The sequence below is a fragment of the Cupressus sempervirens genome, chromosome 9 (assembly GCF_028749045.1).
Source record: "Cupressus sempervirens isolate cs-2001-9-10 chromosome 9, ASM2874904v1, whole genome shotgun sequence".
NCBI classification, from domain to species: domain Eukaryota; kingdom Viridiplantae; phylum Streptophyta; class Pinopsida; order Cupressales; family Cupressaceae; genus Cupressus; species Cupressus sempervirens.
The window spans coordinates 828,514,061-828,525,541 of record NC_143126.1 but is presented as its reverse complement, the minus strand read 5'-3'; the positions used below and the strand labels follow the sequence as shown (position 1 = coordinate 828,525,541).

The 11,481-nt window shown below is 34.6% G+C and overlaps 1 long non-coding RNA gene across 1 annotated transcript; it reads right to left on the bottom strand.

Moving 5' to 3' along the window:
- Positions 1–4,599: 4,599 nt before the first annotated feature.
- Positions 4,600–11,084, bottom strand: LOC149541238 (uncharacterized). The gene is made up of 3 exons (XR_016356075.1): positions 8,872–11,084; positions 8,488–8,660; positions 4,600–5,462 (listed from the first exon to the last, which is right to left on the bottom strand). It is a non-coding gene; the product is annotated as an uncharacterized LOC149541238 (long non-coding RNA).
- Between the last annotated feature and the right edge of the window lie 397 nt (positions 11,085–11,481).

Below are 11,481 nucleotides of genomic sequence, written 5' to 3'. Positions count from 1 at the left end.
AAAAGAGTAAAGGCTTAAACCTTACCATTATTCATGAGGGGTTAATTTTTCGTCTGTATCAGTTCCACTTAGCTTTGTGTCCCCCCAGAGAGGTTGTAGTGGAAAACCCCTGCCATAGTCTGAATTCCCCCCCGAGCTCCAATACAGGGACGAAAATCTATACTCCTAGGCCATCTCCTAGCAAGGATACTAAGAAAAAGATAAAACCTGACATAGCCCTAGAACAAAAGGGAAACAAGAAAATTAAAGTTGATAAGGCGGTTGAGGTTGTTGGAGAGGATTCTGGTGAGGATATTGGGGGAAAAGCAAGAAGGTCTGGTAGGTTAGCTAAGTCCCAGGCTAGGGTTAAGTAGAAGTCCATCAGATACCCTGTTGAGGAAGTTGAAGAAGATAGCTCAAGCAATAACAGTGATAGAAGGGAGGAGGAAAATATTTCCAACTCCAAAAAGGATGAAGGTAATGAGGAGGGGGGAAAAAGTTTCAATTCTAGGAACATTTCGATGGATGATACTCAAACTCAAGTGTCGGACGACAAAGAAAGGAATACTGAGACAACCCATGTTTCAGCCAGCTTCTCACTTAAACCTATTACTTCTTGTGAGGAGATGAGCAAAAAGGATAATTCCCCAATTACCATTTCTTCCCCTATTAAGAAAAATTCGAAGATTTCCTCTAACCCACGAGTGCTGCAGGATAAACCACAGGGACAAAAAATGAAGGAGGTTGTTGCAAAGAAGGTCAGGGAGCATAAAGAGGAGACTAAGGCGGTGGAGGAGCATTACATGAACTTGAAAAAAAGGGTCAAAGATTTGGAAGAGGGGTTTTTCACCTTCTCCAAGTTTGGACTTAAAGTTACTCATGTTGTTGCTACTACCCTCCAATTGCTGGCACAGGAGAAAGAGGAAGCTAGCTTGGACATGGAGGACAACAAATTACTCTTCAAGTTTCTTGCCGATGACTGGGGCTAGATTCTACTTCATGCAAGGGGAAAAAGAAAAAAAGAAATCTAAGTCTTTTTTATTTCTGTTCAGTTATGGGGATTTAAGGATCCAAAGACTTTATATACTTTTATGGCAGATATGGTTTTGCTAGTAATCAGCTGTATTTAAGATTTTATTAGGTTTAGGTAGCTAGGTTGTTTCCTTTTCGGTTCTAGCTTATTTCTGGTTTATGGTTTAAGTCTCTGACTGCTGGTACTCCTATTCTATTTGTCTGTTTTTGTTACTGGCTGGTAATGTGCTGGTTACCAGCCTTTTGACTGTTAAGGGCCGACCCCCTTGTTTTTTATCGCTTTTAATTTCAAAAACATCTAATGATGGATATGATTAAATAAGTTTTAGGAGTAGAAATTAATATTTCTAACATTAACAGTGTTGCAATGTTCTTGCGCGAGACTCAACCCAGAGTTTAAACAATCTTTAAAAACCTAATAATCTTCTTTATTAAATTGTGTATGTTGTTTCTTAAAACTTTAAGGCACCTGCATATTTTTTTGTTAACAGCAATGTGAATAAATCATTTATAGTTGATATCTTGATAGGTCCTTTCCACATAGTTGCTGTGGTCATCTAATTTGAATACGTAGATTTTTGAGGACCTACCCAGTTCGACCCGAGTCATCATTGCAAATTTGATAATTTGTCAATAATTTGTTAACCCATTCCTATTTAGATGGAATGGTCTTCTGATTAGGTTGCATATGTTGTTTAGGCATTGGTTTGTTTTGTTAGAACCCAAACAAATTACAGAGTCCACCCTGAAGACGTTTGCAGACTTTACCATGAAGATAGGCTAATTCAAGCCTAAAACGATCAGACAGAATCTACTTATTAATTAAAATCATATAATAGCAAAACAAACAAACCATCCTCTTATTCAGAAAAATCTGGTCTTTCAAATATCGTATGCACCTGCACCACTTTCCAACATGGCTTTAAATTACAGTTCGTGAAAGTCAGTGTAATTTGCGCTATCCATCAGTCACCCATTCTCAACGAGCATTCAATTTTCAAACATTAGTCCAAAATATTGCTGACCAATCTTAAGCCTCATCATTGGGATCTAACTTTTGTCAAGCTCCCTTATACAGTAATAACAATTGTCCTATTTGCGTTTGAAGCATCATATGAATGTTGTGTGGCTTAGTGAAATTGGAATTGCACAAACATTTTCGTCTTTCAAACATCAGCGAACAAAGGTTTTGACATCTAAGCATTAGAAGAATGTTACATGTTGTGGTGAGTTTGCCCTCAAAGGTTAAACATCTACTTCAAACGTTTTAATGAGATGCTTCTTAAGGGACATTAACTCTTCCTTTTGTTTTTTAATCTCTCTGGACAATATGTTAGTTTTTCTATCCAATAGATATTAAAAGTGTGTATAGTAGATTATTGGGAAAAATGGTTTCGATGGTACAATGAAAATTTTGAAATGAAGCTCTTATCTGTAGATGTTGCTACCGACATTGAATAAATTTATAGAGAGCTGTACATTAACCAAACAAGATATTGTCAAATTTTAAATGGAAACTGATTTTCTTGTGGTTTGAAAGGCTGAGAGCTCAAATCTTAAATGGAAACTGATTTTCTTGTGGTTTGAAAGGCTGATAGAGCTCTCAACTTTGTTTTGTTACTTTAGTTCAATGGCGTGGGAAGGCAACAAGATAGCAGAGGAAAGTGCAACATAATAAGAAAGGAGTGCAGAGGATTTACAAGTGCAACAGTAACAACAGAGATTCCAGAAATCCTAGTTCCGGGCTCTGAACAAGTAGCAAACCCCAGCTTCCCAGTTTTCTAAACAAATATTTTAGTATATTTTAATTACTTTTTGACTAGGGTGGGGCATAATTTACACATTCTTAACAATTAAAAATGAAACTAACTAAACTTTCATCATCTCAGAAGCACGAATTAAAAATCTATATTAGAAAGATCATTTAGGAAGTTGGTACATTCAGTGAGATAAATAGCTTAAGAGGCAGCATGTCGATCTTTATTTGCGTTTGGATGCTCCAAATATAGAAATTGCTAGCTATATAAGCTCATATATGAGAATAGAGATAAGCTATTAGAGATCAACGATCCTACAAGTGAGTAGAGATACTGTAGATGGTAGTTTTCTACAATTCATTAGAATTGTTTGTTTTATTTTCTGGATAAATTGTGTCAAAATTTTTGTACCAATGTTTCAGATCACATTCTGTGATCCATCTTCAGAATGAAAGAGCTAAGAAAACATCATTGTAAGTAGCTAATACTGAGATGTCAAATGCTTCCAAAATATGCATGTCTGTATCTTTTCTCTTGGAGGGATATTAGATAAATTTGGGGCATATGGATCACACATTTTCTTCTCCCCATAATGAGAGCCCAATCATACATTGTTTATCCACTTCGTTCTTAGGATGTAGCCCCTTAAGAATTAGACATAAAATGATAAAACCAATTTTTCCTGAAAGTAATACCAAGGATAACAAGAGCTGCAGGGTAGCCAAGTTCCTGCCGAAGACGGTAGAGGTTTCATGCTTAAATGGAAAGGTCTTAGAATTTACTGTAGGTACATAGGAAGATGCAAATTGCTTGTGTTGTGAAGGACAATAGAGTCCTGCTGTATATATGCCCTCAAATGAGATCAATTGCAATCTTGAGAAAGATGTGCAGAACAATGATGTTCATAGGAGATATAGCAATCTAATCAATGCAAATTTTAACATAATGAAATAGTGTCAATATAATTTTAAAAATTGTTCTAGTTCGACAGAGCTTGTCCTTGTTACAATTTTAGCTATTGCTGGAGGCAACACTATTAGTGCAATGCATATTTGTCAATATCATAATGATATTGAAAAGGAAATAAATTTGGAAATGTCCAAAGAATGCAAGAAAGCGTATGAACAATACTTCATGAATGACTGAATCTGTTTGATCTTCATATGTGTCATAATATATATATTGAACTTCAGGTAGATGCTGCAGTTAAAAGTTTGGAGATTAGCTAACAAATGGATAGAAGATAGATTTGAAGCATACTACATAACAACATTAGTAGCATTAGCAGCATATAATAAATATTTCAATAAAGAAAATGGAAGCCAATAAGCTTACATTAATTAAAGAAAATATAGAAACTTTGTTATCTTGGACTAGTATTGAAGCATATAATGCCCGTCAAAAATATTAACACCTAAAGCACCCATGTCCAAAGGACAACAGTAAATATTGAATAGGAAAGATGAGGAAAGAGGTTTCAATAACCGATAAGTAAAGAGGTTTCAATAACCTGTCAAAATTTTCTGGTAACTGTATAAAAAACATACAAAACATATGATTACTCTTAGAAACATATAACAACACATATTAAACAAATTCTTAAACCCACTAGATAGTGCTTAATTTAAATGTTTTAAAACTGGAAGAGTATATAAATGTGTGTGTAACAACACGTGTTATATTCAGTCTTCAACCCACTAGACAGTCATTAAATAACATCCAATGAATACGTTCTAAGGCTATAGTCTTTGTACATGATGAATTAAAACAGCAGCACAAAGAACTGAAAATAGAGCATAAAAACAGAGCAGCAAAAAACAAGACTCAAATATATCAAAGAGCTATAAAGTTTCTTCATGTTATTACAGCTGAGAGGAATGCTTTATTTATAGAGCTCATACATATTTCTAGAGGGTTCTTGAGAAGCTTCAAGAAAGGAAGCACTCTAGAGATTTCTACATAATTTTAAATTCACATTTTGCACAAAGAGAGAGGCTCCAAGAAGCAAGTAGAAAGTTCTGGACTGTGCATTAAATGCCCAGCTACTATAATAAACATTATTTTTAACACCCCCCCATAATGTTTATTTGGAGAGAGTAGGAACATCTTTGAGCTGCAATAGATCTCTAAATTTCATAGATTTTACAATAGACAATGCTTTTGTAAATATATCAGCAAGTTGATCTTCTGTTCCGCAAAATTGAAGCTCCACCTCTTGTCTTTCAATTAGATCTCGAACAAAATGATGATGCACTTCTATATGCTTGGACCTTGCATGATATACCGGATTTTTTGCTAGCTTGATAGTACTTTGATTATCGCAAAATATTGTTGTTGGAGAGTCTTGTGGATGATGCAATTCTTCAAGTAACCTCCTAAGCCATAATGCTTCTTGAGATGCCTTTGATAAACCAATATATTCAGCTTCTGTAGATGAGAGTGACATTGTTGATTGCTTCTTGCTACTCCACGAAATCGGTCCCGATCCAAGATGGAAGATATATCCTGAAGTTGACTTTCTATCATCAATGTCACTTGCATAATCAGAATCCGTATATCCAACTAAAGTAGGTTCTCCTCCATATTTGTATTCAATGCCAAGCTGGTAAGTACCCTTAATATATCTTAATATTCTTTTAGCCGCTTTCCAATGTTCAATGTGTGGATTTGCTATGTATCTCGATACAATACCAACTGCATATGCAATATCTGGTCTAGTTATAGTAAGGTACAAAAGATTTCCAACAAGCTGCCTATATAATTTTCCATCCACTTTCTTTTGAGTAGAGTTAGCACCTAACTTTACTCCTATTTCACATGGTGTATTACATGGTTTACAATCACTCATATTGAATTTTTTAAGTACATCAAGAGCATATTTAATTTGAGAGAGCATGATTCTTCCTTCTTCTTGCCATACTTGCATACCCAAAAAATAGTGCATTAGTCCTAAATCAGTTATTTCGAAAGCTTGTTTGAGTTGATTTTTAGTTATCTCAATATCATGTGTGTGATCTCCTGTAATAATCAAGTCATCCACATACAATACAATGATAACAACCTTATTATCATAATATTTTACATACACATCTGGATCAACGTTACTTCTTTTAAATCCAACTTTTAGGAAGTACTTATTAATTTTTGAGTACCATTCCCTTGGTGCTTGTTTGAGAACATAGAGTGATTTTCTTAATCTACACACCAAATTCTCTTCTCCATACTTAATAAATCCTAGTGGTTGTTGCATATAAATTTCTTCTTTTAAGTCACCATGCAAAAATGCACTTTTTACATCCATTTGAAAAATTTTCCAACCAAACTTTGCAGCTAAAGCAACTATTGTACGAATGGAAGTCGTCTTAGTTACTGGAGCAAAGGTTTCAGTATAGTCTATACCTTCTTCTTGTGAGAAACCTTTAGCCACTAACCTTGCTTTGTATTTTTCAATAGCTCCATCTGATGTGAATTTGGTTCTATAGGTCCACTTGCAACCAACCACATTTTTTCCTTCTGGAAGTGTTGTTAGTTCCCATGTTCCATTCTTCATCAAAGAATTGTATTCTTCCTGCATAGCTGCTTCCCATTCTTCTTTTCCTTTTGCTTCTTCATATGTGTTTGGAGTGTCAACCTGCATCACTTTAGTCATAAGAGCATAGTTAGCAAATATATATCTAGGACCTTCTTGATAAATTTCTTTGATGCTTCTAAATTTCTTTGGATTTTCATTATCACTTTCACTTGATTCTTCAACTTGAGTCTCATCCCATGTAGTGGTTTGCACACCTTGACTTTGACTATTGGTAGAAGTAGAATTTTCTTCATCAATCAAAATTGGAAATAATGTTGGAGAATTATCATTCTTAACATCTTCGTCAAACCATACATTTCTTTTAATATAGATTTCATTAGTTCTAGGATTGTATAACCTATATCCTTTTGATTCCTCACTATATCCAACCATTATGCACTTCTCGCTTTTCCTTTCAAGTTTGCTCCTCCTTTCATCAGGAATGTGAGCATATGCTTTACAACCAAAAATTCTAAAATGAGATACTGTAGGCTTTCTTCTACTCCATGCCTCTTCTAGTGTTATGTTTAAAACTGCCTTAGTAGGTGTCCTATTCAAGATATATACGGCAGTATGAACTGCTTCAGCCCAAAATTTGGCTTCTAAATTTCTAGAATGAAGCATGCACCTAGCTATTTCTATTATAGTTCTATTTTTCCTTTCAGCAACACCATTTTGTTGGGGTGAATAAGAGACAGTTGATTCCTTTTTAATGCCATGTTCTTTACAAAAATCTAAAAGAGCTTTATTCATGTATTCAGTCCCTCTATCAGTTCTTAGTATCTTTAAGTACTTTCCACTTTGTTTTTCAGTCAAAGCTTTAAACTCTTTAAACTTTTGAAACACTTCATCTTTCTTTTGTAGAAAATACACCCAAATTCTTCTACTATAATCATCTATAAAAGTGAGGGCATACCTTGATCCTCCAATTGATGATGTTTTGAAAGGACCCATTACATCACTATGGACCAAATGTAGAGAAGTTTTTGCTCTCCATGATTTACCTTGAGGGAAACTTTCCACATGTTGTTTTCCCATTGCACATCCTTCACACACCTTAGGGCTTAATGATATCTTTGGCAGCCCATGCACCATTTGTAATTTCTCCATAAGCTTGAGACTTTGAAAATTGATGTGCCCCAAACGCTCATGCCATAACCTGCTCATATCATCATATTGGGCAATAGCACACATATGTTTATCTCCACATTTAGAAGTAAATTCTTGAAATTTATATAATCCATTCTCCATTTTACCAATTGCAATGACTCTATAATTATCATTGACATCCTTGATTAAGCACTTATCATTGTAGAATTCTATTTTATGTCCTTGACTTGCAATTTGAGATACTGAAAGCAGATTTTTTTTTAATTCAGGGACTAATTTTACATTTTTTAACAAACCATTATCAACTTTGACATTACTAGTCCCTTTAACTTCTAAAGCACTATTATCCCCCAAATATATTTTTTCTATATTATTTTCACTTATTGATTCAAATTGATTCTCATTATGAGACATGTGTTGTGTAGCACTAGAATCAATAACCCAGTCTTTTTTGAAAGTATTATTTTCTTTAAGTGCAACACAAAATGCATTTCTTTTAGAATCTCCTAATTTTGGATTATTATTTACTTTCTTTTCTACATCTCTTTTCTTCTTGAAACATTCATTTGCCTTATGACCCATTTTACCACAATAATGACATTTCCATTTACTTCTATTATGATCTATATATGAAATACTCTTATTTTCATTCTTCCAATTTCTTTCTTTAGATTCATTTTCTTGTGACTTCTTATAATATTGTTTTCCTTTCATTACAAATGCTTGAGATTCACCATCAAATGATTCTTTTTCTTTAACTTGTCTTTTCTCTTCTTGAACCAACTTAGCACACAATTCTTCTGATTTAATACTTTTTAATTTATCTGCAGTATCTAAAACCCTTATAAATGATTGATAAGATCCTGGAAGACTTTGTAATATAATTTGCACAAAATCTTTATCATCTATATCTTTTCCAAGAGAAGCAAACTCATTTTTCTTTTCCTTAAACTTACTTAAATGTGGGACTATCTCTTGTGAGCTTGATAATTTCAAATTGTATAATTCAGTTGTGAGAGATAAAGATCCATACATCACCTGAATTTTAATATAAATCTTTCAAAATCTCCCAAACTTTGACTCCACTTCTCTCATTATGAACTTCTGGAAAAACTTCTTCTGAAAGTGTAAGCTTGATTAGTGCTGCTGCCCTCTTGTCCCTTTTATCCCAATTATCTTGATCATTTCCTGGATTTGTAGGCCTTTGTTCACTACCAGTCACAATATCATAACAATTTTGAAGGGTTAGAGTGATTTCAACATGAGATACCCAATCATAATAATTTTTTCCATTTAATTTAACTGTAGGCAAAGTCACACCAAGTGATTCCATTGTTAAATTCTCTCCTTTTTTTTTTTTGAATGAGAATGAAAGATATTTAAAAACTTGAACACCCAAGCTTGAAACTGAAAAAATCTCACCAATTTGTTGAAGAAAAAACCTTTTCTTTTGCTGCAATATTCTTCCTTTGATGTAGTTTTTTTGTCCCAAGCCAAACTGTTGTTCACTCCTTAGTTACACCCTGCAAATGTAAAGATTCACACAATAAAAACACATATATTCATTCCAAAAGCATCATATATTCACAGCCCAAAGAACTGAAAATGCTCTGATACCATGATGAATTAAAACAGCAGCACAAAGAACTGAAAATAGAGCATAAAAACAGAGCAGCAAAAAACAAGACTCAAATATATCAAAGAGCTATAAAGTTTTTTCATATTATTACAGTTGAGAGGAATGCTCTATTTATAGAGCTCATACATATTTCTAGAGGGTTCTTGAGAAGCTTCAAGAAATGAAGCACTCTAGAGATTTCTACATAATTTTAAATTCACATTTTGCACAAAGAGAGAGGTTCCAAGAAGCAAGTAGAAAGTTCTGGACTGTGCATTAAATGCCCAGCTACTATAATAAACATTATTTTTAACAGTACGTAACATAAATAATATATAAATTTTTCCTATACAAAAATCTAAGCTTTGGTGGTATAGTATGTGCCACATATTTTATTTCTGTCCGAAAATGCAATTGAGACAACAACATAGGTTATTGTTTCATATCCTCTAGGTTGCTGCAGAACAGTAACAATATCTAGGTCTCAATAGGGTGAAAGCCGCCTGATTGTGGTCTGTATTATAGCACATAGGGCTATAGTCTAGTGTACCGCCTTAATCTGTCCATGGCTGCTTGCATATCTGAGCAGATAATTAGGTAGCATTATAGGGCCTCTGAAATGGCAGCCAAAATCGTTAAAATTAAGGGACAATCTTAAACTATACTTGGTTGTAATCCCGTCCTATGACAAAACCCACTAACGAGCCTTCTTTGTAAGACCCAACACATTACTATTTGATGTTGAGCTGGAGAGATTGAAGGATTTAAGCTCTAATATGTTTTCACGCAGTCACGATTTTGCCATTATCAAAGCATAGTCTTTATGTTTCTTGATCAATTTTTTAATATAAAAGCTTCAGGCCTTCTAAATCTTATTGACCTTTTCATGCACACGTAACTAAGCCTTAAGATGCACCTCTAGTTCTTGGGTTCCATTACGAAGACATCAACAATTATAATTAATATAAAAAAAGACATCAACAATTCCGAAATTTGCAACAGCTAGCAATTCACAAAAGTTTGGCTACCTTTCAAGGGATCCACTGCGATGCCACAACAATGAATTCATGCAAATTCAGATACATTCCAAGGGTTTATTTTACAAACATTAAAGCATTGATCCCGAACAAAAAACAGACATTGAAAACCCTAACCAAGCGGGACCAAGATTTCAAATTCATGCAATTTACATTCAAACAACCAAAATTTTCAAAAACCGAGCGCATTCAATATCAAAACATACTCCAAACCTGTGATGTCCAAAACCAATACCAGAGCTGTCCAGAAGGCAGTGAGGTGCTTTTATGACAAATCCAACCGTTTCTTGCATCTCCTTAATAAATTTAGTCTTGGGTAGAGGAAAAAAAAAGAACTTATTATAGCTTTTCAAAGCTAAAAATAGCAGAAACTTCAGGCGAGCATGAGATGAAGCAGTTTACGGCTAATGTATGTCCAAAAACACGAAGTAAAACTTCACACCTGCAAATGCCATAGAGACAACAGAACAACAGAAAGGGTATACCTGCATACCTTTGAGCGGTCCCCAAAATCACATGGTTATATAATTGTTACCCGCATGCTCTACATATTTTGAACGAAATGAAGTATTCGTATCTGATTTTTATCGGAATAGATCTCTTTTATGTAGTGATCTGGAGGATATGTAACAGAATGATAGGTGTCACGCTGCATGAAGCAGGAAAAACCCTACTCGCCAGCTGGTCCTTTTGATCATCCCATTGCAATGGACGGAACAGGACCTCGGCACAGAACCTCGGTATAGGAAGCAGTCTGCAACAACCCTAACCCCAACGTCCGTTCCTCGATTGTCGCCTCTTCTCTTGCATTGAATATTGTGAAAGCACTGATCTGCCCCTGCTTCTGGTGACTCCCGATCAAGTTCATAATTTTTAAAAGATATATTAGTTGAAATAGAAATATAGTAAGGAGAAAGAAGCGTTCAGATTGGCTGCAGAGGGGAAGTTTAATAACTAGTTAATGGAAGCCCTCGGCAATAGTTTCCGGAACTAATAATAAGGTGTTATGAAGCTCAAGCAGGTACAGCGAGTATCAAAGGGCAGAAAAAGGAAAAACATATACAGGCACAGAAGCAAGAACAAGCACATTCTAAAACAAATGTCCCATGGTATATCATAAAAGAAAGCAGAATAGTAATTCGTATTCAGATCTGGGCAGGGGAAGGATAAAAGAAAGGTACATGAAACAATAAAAAGCTATAGAAGGAAGGGATGAGGCGCATGCACTTGATGTTAGAAGCCTATTAGGGGAATCTCAAAATGGTGAGGAGACCTACATCCCCACAAAACTTTGCTCATATATTCGCTGAACTTTTATATAGAAGATCTGATGAGCACTAAAAGGAGACTATTAAACATGACACAATGTAGAAAGTG